The sequence below is a fragment of the Apteryx mantelli genome, chromosome 1 (genome assembly GCF_036417845.1).
Source record: "Apteryx mantelli isolate bAptMan1 chromosome 1, bAptMan1.hap1, whole genome shotgun sequence".
Classification (NCBI taxonomy): domain Eukaryota; kingdom Metazoa; phylum Chordata; class Aves; order Apterygiformes; family Apterygidae; genus Apteryx; species Apteryx mantelli.
In genome coordinates this window covers 59407747-59417936 of record NC_089978.1, presented here as the reverse complement: position 1 = coordinate 59417936, position 10190 = coordinate 59407747, and the positions used below count along the sequence as shown (strand labels likewise).

The following is a 10190-nucleotide window of genomic DNA, read 5'->3' as shown; positions in this document are numbered from 1 at the left end:
CTCCTCCACCCAATCTGAATAGATGGAGAACCATTTAATTGCCTGAAGATAAAAATGCTTAGCGTTCAAGCATCATTTAAAAAGCTCAAGACTCTCAAATGGAGGGAAGAGCCTTGCTGCCTGGCTTCTGTGAAGGCAGAGCAGCCCTGGTGAGCAGGGGAGCAGAGACCTTTGTCTTCAGAAACGCTGTGTGACAGGAGACAAGATGTGGTGCCTGGGGCCTCTGCAGACCCATAGGAGCATCGCAAGGGCTGAGGGTCAAAAGGGGCCCAGGCTCTTGTCATTGGCATAGCGGTCTTCAGGGTAGCATCAGCAGCATTGGGTTGCCCTGACCTAAGTGGTGCTCATCCATTTACAGTGATGGTCTGAGAAGCCATTGCATTCAGAAACTCCAAAAAAAGCATCAAAAGGATCCTCTAAAGCCTTCTGTAGAGTTGATCCCTGAGGACAGAGTTGTCTGTGCCAGGCCAACAAGAGATTTGGTAAAGAAAGGGGGACCGTTCCTACCATGGCACAATGCAAAAGAAAGTTCTTGTCTGAGATGCCTCTAGCCCCTTTATAGGCATGGGATGGGAAGGGCTGAGACACAAGGAGCTAGAACATGTTCCCTGTGTACATAGTCCTCTCCAAGAAAGAAAGGGCAGTTGCTCTGAAAAATAGAAGATCTTTGACTCAACAGTCATGTGACAATTTGCAAGGTTTTTAATTTTGCTCTTTTTTGCTGTGATCAAGAAACCCTCTAATTTCACTTTGAGAATTATTTCTGCTTATTGTTTTACAATATTAAAACTATGCCTGATAATTACCTTATCTTATCAGGAACAAATCCTAGTAAATGCGAACAACTACTTTACCATTTCATAACTTTAGTGATCATGTGAAGAAAAGAATTAAAAGATGTGAACTTGGGAGGGAAGTTGTGCTTTGAAAATATGAAATGTATCCTACATGGCTGAGCTCCCTTTGCTGTCCTCGTTGTGCTCATCTTGGCACTGGTCCTGCTGGGAAAGGCTCGTTTCCAAAACCCAGAAGGATTTTCACAGGGCGGAAGCATGCTTCCCAGGCAGTGGAGTTCAGGATTGGGCCTGGGGCAGGTACCCGTGTGGGAAGGAGCAAGCAGGGGGGGCTGTGGTAGCAGGACTGCAGAGATCGGTGCAGTAACGTAGTGATTCATAGTGATTTCTTTTGCCAAGAGTCATATGTCGGCTGAGAGCTCATGTAAGCTGGAAGAACAGCATCTGGCTAACATAAAGGCTCATTTTTGGCAGAAGATATTAGATTCAAGTGTAGAGGTCTGTGATGATAGAAGTCACTTTCTGACTATAAAGCTTTATGGAGCAGCATAAGGCAAAGGTCAGCCTTTCCTCCGCTTGCCATAGCTCCCTGCAAACACAATATAACAGCAACACAACACAATATTTCTCCAGTGACTAAAAACTCCCTTGAACACTCAAGGCCACATTAGCAGCTCCCTTTACTGAATCCCATAAGGACACATTACTAGAAGTCAGGGATGTATCAGCTCACAAGAGTTTAGAGACTGCTTCCTCTTTGAATTAAAAAACAGCAGCAAAGCCTTCCTCTCTGTTTTCAGACCGACTAAGCTGGGTTATTTACAGGAAATGCCCCGTTACCTAAAACAATTACAACCGTTGTCACATCTCTGATGAGTTTAGTTTGGCTTTTAGTGTCTATTGGGAAAACTTTAACCAGCACAAATGCTGTGTGTAAGGCCACTCCATAGCTGGGTGCTTTTGCAATATTTTTTATTCACCAGTTTATGGTGAGTAAACTAGTATGGTTGTCCATGTCCTGAGCTTTAAGCTGCATTTAAGCTAGCTTTAAGTGGGCAAATTCTCCCACTGTTCTTTCTCTCCTGCTCCCCATGGGGCAACGCACCTTCTGAAAGTTAAGTGCTTATCGAAAGGCTTCAGTAGATTTTGTCTTCAGCACCCTGTAGCGTCTGAGCACCAATTCAGTTCAAGGACTAATATTAGCCGTAAGATAGCACCTCAGATCCATACAGGCTATTTTGGGAAATGTATCAAACTACTTCTGCTCAGCAGATGTGGCAGCATTGCTTATATCCCAGATTATAAATCCAATTTTCCAAAAGTAAAATATTCCTTTGCTGAAGTTTTCATTAACAATCTCTATTATCTACATAATTGGATGGCAGCATTTAACAGTGATTAATTTAGAGTTACCATGCATTCAGGAATTAAAAAATGCTGTCCTTACCAGTCTGTCTCAGTGGAAAAATAAGGAGGGAGCAGAGGAGCTGATTTCCCTGTGTGATGAAGACACACAGTATCATTATCAACAGAACGGAGCATCTCTTGAAGGTGGCCTGATAACACCAGTAATTAGGTATTCAATCACATACACATGCTAAAACGAGCCAAACAAATGTATGCCTGCTAAGGGAAATAGCCCATGGAAAGATTATATGTTTACTGAACCAAAAGTAAAACATATAATGAAAGCCCTTTGCACTCTGCAGTCTAGTGCATTCCCACACGAACTGTCTGTTTTCCTATGGACTTACTAATCAGAGCTACCCACGTGATTTCTGCTGCATCACACTGGGCACAGCCGTGTCCCGAGATCTGACCCAAAGCCCAGGGGAGCTGACAGGCTCCTTTCATTTATGCCTGTGGATTTTGGATGAGGCTTTATGAAATGAGAGCAGCCCTGCACTGGAGGAGCAGCTTGTGGACCCTCACACCTACGAGCGCTAATTAAAGTCAGGTTCAGCCGTGATGCTGCAATATCACCACAAGCTCTGCTACGACCTCTTCTGCCCCAAATCCTACAGCAGCCCATATGGAGGGAAAGGGATATTGTTTGCAACCGGTCACTTGCAATTTAACAAAACAGAGCAAAATAAAAGCTTTGTACTTTGTTCCCCGCTTTTGCATGTTAGACTGTAAGTTGTTGGAAGCAGACAGTGTACCCCGGCACATGAACAGGCCTGTCATCATCCTAAGCACCCTGCTCAGCCCGCCATAAGAGAAGGCACAGCACAGTATGGAAACATGTTCCCATTTGCACCACGCACTCCGTGGTAGCTGATCCATCCCGGAGCAATAAGTCGTTAAGAGGAAATAATTAATTAATTATCCTGCTACCAAATCATTCCTGTTTCATTTCTATACAGTGACCAAAGGCAACAGTTATTTACACACACATGAACTCTGCAGGATTTTATATTGGTGGTTTCAAGAGAGGTGCAAACAGTTAGCTTTTTGTTGTTGTTAATTACCGGTCTGTGCAATTCTGATCAGTGGTCATAAGGCTAGGGAAAATGATAGCACTTCCAACAGACCAATCCAGTCTGCCCGGGAGACTGCCGAATCGACAGATGAGCGATATATTCTGGGGAGCATTGCTGGAAGCCAGCTTCAGCTTAGGGTGGCCAGCTGCCTGTGATGGAGAGAGACCCATACCCATGGTATGGCCTCGCTGTCGGCACGAGTGGGTCCACCTCTGCCGTCCTCCTCCTGTCTCTGGTGGGGCCCCATCAATGCCTCCCATAAGCCCTGGTGCCCACAAAGCCACAGGAGAAGCCACGGCCATGCGCCAAAGTGCCAGAGAGGCAACCTGAGAATAAGAAAACAGGTTTGTTTCCAGCCAGCTCGGCTCATTTACCCAATGCACCCCATGATCTCACAACCACTAGGGTCATTGAAAATGTGGTTTAGGATGAGAGGAGTGAGGTGGTGATACCAGCTCTTCTGATAGCAGCCTGCAATTAGAGCTGCTTAAGCCAACTGTGAAACTAAGAGCTATTTTGATTTCTCTCCACTGCTTGTAGAGGAGAGTGGGGAAAGCATAACCTGGGTGAGGATAGCCTTAGAGCACAAAAAGGCCCATATTCGTGGTAAGGATCAAGCCGCTCTATCTATGGCAGACTTAGAAGGTCTATGGAAATGAGGTGAGGAAATTATTGGTAAGAGAAAAGATGGTCCCACAGATCAAAGAGTTTGATGTCACCCTGGAGAATCAGCCTCGATCCATAGAGATCCTACATGATGCCAGGCAAGCAATTTAGAGTGGATATTCATGAGTAGTCCTTGTTAGTCTATTCATAATTTCCCAAGTGCCTGACAGAGCCCCTGGGCCAGATGTGTAGCTGCAGTTGATTTGCAGCTTCCCCTCTGCAAAGGGGACAGCAAGGTCTGGGGAAGGTAGGAGCAGGGAGGGTCTTTATCACTGTCAATGAGACAGGAGGTCTGCATAGGCTAAGGAGCAAAACCAGGTCTACATGAACTGTTAGTTATTAGTTATATTAATTATTCTATTAGTCTTCCTTTCTTGGACTCAATCTGAAAATGGGGTTTTTAGTTTCCTTTTCATGGCAGTTCTGGGGCATGGAACCAGGAAGGCCCATTTCTGCTTCATGTACTGCCACCTGCAAGGTAGGATAAATACCAGCTGCTGCTGCACAGGTTTTCTGTTGCTCAGGGAAGTAATGGATTAAATAGTGGACACATTAAATGTTTTCTAACTATAATTATCTCCCTCTGTGCTTATAACACTACAGCCTCATACAAATGATTTCTAATGATACATGCAGTGACTAGAAATAGGGTAATAGCTATTTAAACAGTTGCTGATCCCTCAGCTGGTACATGACAATGTATTTTATAGTTATAGAGAAACTTCAGACATTTTTAAAAAGTGCTCTAGACATTGACCTGGAGAAAAGCCTGGGCAGATGAGAAGAACAGAGATGGTGCCCTTCTCCTAATGGTAACAGGTAGATAATGTTTTAGTTGTGAGATACTACTGCTGCTCTTTCCCTACAGCATAATTAGCAAAACAAATAACATTCTTCCAACTCATGCCTGTGATATAGGCACTCAAGGAGAGTCCTGACAATCTTCCTAAAAATATTTTTATCTGTATGGTTCTCTGTAAGTAGACTTACATACCTAATGTTCAGAAGTGAAAGCTTATTCTTTTAATACATGATAGTAAGTCAGTGAATAGAACTTATAAAACATACCAAGGCTGCAACCCGCCAGTCACACAGGGCAGCACAGACCAGCTTGCAAGCTCAGGGACTGAAGCCTGCAGTTTCAAAATTCAAGATATTATGACTTTTTTTTAATGATTTATTTTCATCTTGTTCCTCAAGCTAAGGATGATGATGAGATTTTTATTCAAGAACACTCTTTTGGTTCAAGAAGAATGGAAAATTGCAGCCCCTGTGAATCATGAAGCCTGAAGGCAAAGGCTCTGAAGAAAAGGAGTTTGCAACTTTAGCCACCCCAGTAATAACTAGCCAACACTAATTTTGTATATTGTATTCACTGAAAATAAGCCGTAAGTATACCACAGTTCCTGAAAAACACGCCATGCCAAAAGAAACATTTATTTCTTCCATGAGCAGAATGTCAGACTTCATTAGAAATTTGTTTTTAATGAAAAGACAGCATGTCACAATCTTTTTCACCTGACCTTGAAAATGGCAACACGCCCTCATCAGTGTGCTGATCAGGTTTCACTTTACAGGAAATGGAGAATAAGTTTAATATTCCTTTTTTTATAAACATACACACACAAATTTAAATGGGATCTGCTGCTATTTGAATACTATAGCTCTACCTGCAGCATGCAGAACTGCTGCCAGCAGAGTGCAATCTGCCCACTGAAGGCAAGACAGCATGAATGACAGAGGGCAAAAGAGATCTCTTACACCAGCCCAAGTCTAAGAGCTGACACCTAAGCCAGTAACAGAATTTACTGCCACGTGGAAGCTCAGTCTGCTAGGGAGTGAGTGTAGGTGATTGCAAAGCCACACTAAAACCTGCTTTACTTGTAAGGAGGACATAAATACGTTTCATTTGTAGTGCTCTATGCTCAAAGCAATGAAAGGGAGAAGCAGAATTACAAGTTTCCAGGCAAGCAATATTTCTCCATTTTCAGTTTGGAGGGTTCAAGATTGCAGTGGAGAACTGATCAGCAATATAAGGAAACTAAACGGGGGATGAATCAAATACTCTGGAAAATTTTGTCTAGCTTTGCTTGAAATATAACAGTGAGGGACATAAATGTGGGTAACAGTGGTATCACGAAGCAGGAGAACAGAGAGAAAATGTGCATATCCTTAGCTTTTGTCTGAACATAAATCTGGATTTGTTTAAAACAAGCCGCACGGCCTTTACCTAATACATCTTAGACTGCAAGGCAGGCTATACAGGAGCTAACATTCATGTCAAAAAGTATTAGTGTTTAACTAAATTATAGGGATACTGTTCAAATTTCTCTCTCAAATGATCCCTAGTAATTAAGTGATAGCTATCTTTCTGATCACATCATTCCTGTTGTGTTCCAGATTTAATTACTAGCTTTGTGAGAGAAAATCTGTCATGTTCTATTGGTCATTGGTATAATATAGAAATTGCCATAGCGGTAACAAGCTAAATGCTAAATGCTGTTAATTGAATCACATCAAAACCTAGTTCTATATACATTATTTCTACAACTACCATTCTAGCTGCTTTTTTTTTTTATGCAGTGGCTTCATCCCAGATGTTCAGTGTAGCACTGGGTATAGTTTAAAATACTGTGCTTCTGGGCCAAGAGATAGGAATTTGGGCTTGATACTACCCTGTCTTGCACTTTGTGAAGTCGTTTAAAATATTTTCTCAGATGGACTAGATTAGGATCTGGAGGAGGGCTGCTGACCTGAGATGCTGAAGACCCAGAGTGGCTCTCATCTTGCCTCACTTGAGCCATATAAAGGCTAGACACCTGGGTCTGAGCTACTCACCTTGGGCTGCCTTTGTTGTCTATGGAGAGAAATAGGTATACCTAAAGAGTAAATCATTTATCTTAGAAACCTCTCTTATGGTAAGGTGTATCATCCCCTGGAGGAACCTACATCTCTCCCTTGACTATAAAGGGGGGGCAGAGGATGACTGGCTCCAATTTAAAATTTTCAATAGCTGAAGTTAGATGAGATGGATTTCATCCTTGGTTACCACTCTTTCAGGTTAAAACACTACCAAGAAAGGTTATGTCTTGCATTCACTGTGGAGAGATCCAAATTGGCCATGGCAGGTGAGAAGCCATTTCAGAGACAAGCCTATCTAGCACCAATTCACAAGAAATGGAAAGCAAGATCAGTGCCTTTACTCAGTATCTGTGCTTTCCACCACTCCTCTGCGCTTCGAGAAACAGAGCCTTTAATCATTTAAATCAGTTTTATGCCACTGTCAAGTTTGTTTGTTTTTAAATGCATTTTTGCCAGTTTTATACTCTGCTGACATTAAGATAATAAGATCATATTCAGGGAATGAATCAGAATTGTCAAGTTATTGGAGCATCAGGTCTTGAGAACTGCATCCGAACCCATCATCTTTTGGTTTTCATAAAATCAGAACATCATCTCTGGTTTCATGAGTGCAAACCACTGATCAGCTCAGGTAAATGAAGTTAAAATATGGGTGCAGGTCTAATTTCTGAAAGGCTAAGACTACTTGGTAAGGTTTTGCAAAATCTAAGCCAAAACACTCGCTAGCTCCCTAAACCTGCTTCCTACTCCTGCAGGTTTGCAAATAAGCAGTAATTATCTTCTTCAATATAGGAGGTTAAAAAAAGTAAGGGTAAAATTAAACATTATCAAAATTAAATGTAAAGGGGAGGGAAGTGTGAAATTAAACATTCGAGTGGGAGATATCTAGGTCAGAGCCAGGCATGTTAGCAAATCTCTCTCACTTCCCTACCATGCTTTGTCAAGCAAGGTAAATATGACATTTGCTCCAGTGAAAAAAAGGTTTAATTGAATGCATTTGTCCTGACAAATCAATTAAAACTAAATATCTGATTTTCCTAAAGCTTTAAGAAGACTACTGCAAACATGACATCTGAACACAAAGTCAATTTTACTACTCGGCCAGGCCATACAGACCCTTATACAATTTGCAAGGATGAGGATTTCTTACAGGTGAAATCCTATCTCTCTGTCCTTTACAGCCTAATCTTTCTGGTGTGCTTCCCAGGAAATGTTATGACAATTTGTATATACTTTTTCAAGATGAGACCCTGGAAAAACAGCACCATCATTATGTTAAACCTGGCTGTCACAGACCTGTTATATATAGCCACACTTCCTTTCTTTATACATTACTCTGCTAATGGAAATAACTGGATTTTTGGAGACTTCATGTGCAAGTTTATTCACTTTGGTTTCTACTTCAACATGTACAGTGGTATTATCTTCCTTAGCTGCTTCAGCCTCTTCCGCTTTTTTGTAGTCGTCTACCCAATTAGATGTTTTTTTGTTCGAAAACGGATATGGGTGGTGGTGACTTGCTTAGTAGTCTGGATGATTTCCCTGGCAGCCATCAGCCCCTTGGGCATCTTGATCGCCACAAAAGATATGCAGAACAGAACGATCTGCCTGGACCTAGCTAATGCTGAGGACCTTGATACCAGTCGATGGTATAACTGGCTCCTGACAACGTTTGCCTTCTTCTTGCCCTTGCTGACAGTGACGCTGTGCTACACGCTCATTTATGCCTTAGCTACAGGGCCCCACGCGCAGGTTTGCTACAAACAAAAGGCCCACAGACATGCCATTGTCCTCTTGGTGGTCTTTTATGTGTGCTTCCTCCCCTTCCATGTCTTTCGGGGGATTCGGATCGAGCTCTGACTGCAACCAGTTAGCTGCCACTTGAAGAACCTGATCCTTTTTATGTTTATTCTAGCTAAACCCTTAGCAGCATTAAATACATTTGGTAACTTACTGCTTTATGTTGTGATGGGAGACAATGTCCAGCAGGCTATTCTCTCTCTCCTCAAGCTCCAGACGAACAAGAATCTGAAACAGAAGAACTCCATGATGTAAGAAAGCTATAAGAAAGCTATGGAGGAATGGGCCAAACACGCCCATGACCAACCAGACACAACCTCCCTGCCATCAGAGCAGCTCAGGTTAACCCTACCTACACCAATAGAGAGCTTATTTATTCTGTGTTTTGGAATTATAAATCAATCATCGAAAAATAAAACTTAAAAACTTAACTTAAAATAAATACTTGAAAAATAAAATGTATAACTTCTCAGAAATGTCTCTGCATTTGTTGCCTGAACTTTTGATATCTGTTTTGGAGAATGGCCAGCAGTTCTGGCAAAAAAAAATAGTTGCTTATTAGTGGCAAATACAGATTCAGGATGGGAGGAATTTCATTTAATTTTAGTAACTTAGAAGTTAAGGGTCTAGTCTAAGGTAGGTTCCTGCCTTTGGCTTCTTTCACAATCAGTGAAGAAGAGTAAGACCCTCCAGAGGGCAATTCATCCCACCTGTCTTAGACATGTAGGTGGGGTTCATCTTACCTCTCTGGAGATGTTGTAAAGGTAGGTGTCTATATATAAGCTAATCACCTCGGCCTGCCCCTATAATTTCCCTTTATAATGGAGAGAAATAAGTAGATTTAGAGTGTGATTCACCTAATTATTCTTGATGCCTACATTTGGATGAGATGAATCATGACCTAGAAGTGTCTTTTTCTCTCCATTGACCATAAAAGGTAAGTAGATCAGACACAAACCTAATGTAGATGTTTACTCAGCTGAAGCCCAGTTTCAGTACAGAATGGGATGGATCACTCTTCGGAGGTGGCTAAAGTGGGAGCTTACACAAGACCAATATTTAGTGCCTTCAGTGATCTCCTGAAGATTAATGGTGCAGTAATACACCACCACCCTTATAAGGAATTTCCATTCTGCTAACTGTATTTCTGGATTAATTTTAGTTTGGAGATGAGAAGTGGATTGATGCATAAATGGGCCAGATCCATACACAATACAATTTCATGTTTCTCCTTCCCTTTACTCAGTGGAACTCTGCTTGACTGTACCAGCTGAGGAACAAATTTAGGTAATAACACATCTGACAGGCAATGTCAGTGTTTCACAAGAGGAAAATGTGAGTCTAACGCTTGCAGACATCATCTAGGGATGTCCCAGGAACAGCTGAGATACCCCAGCCAACAGCAGTACAAACTATTATCAACATGATATTTAGATGAGCCCAACAGTATGACCACAGAGCAGATCCTCTAACACAGTTTTATAACACCCTTATTTAATATCTCATCATTTTTGCTCTCCACTCCAAAATGTCCGTTAATCAATGGCAACACATGCTGCTTCAAAGGCCTTAATGCTGCCCTTCT

At 41.9% G+C, this 10190-nt stretch overlaps 1 pseudogene; it reads left to right on the top strand.

Moving 5' to 3' along the window:
• The first annotated feature begins 7870 nt into the window (after positions 1 to 7870).
• Positions 7871 to 8860, top strand: LOC106491638 (2-oxoglutarate receptor 1-like; annotated as a pseudogene).
• The last annotated feature ends 1330 nt before the right edge of the window (positions 8861 to 10190 follow it).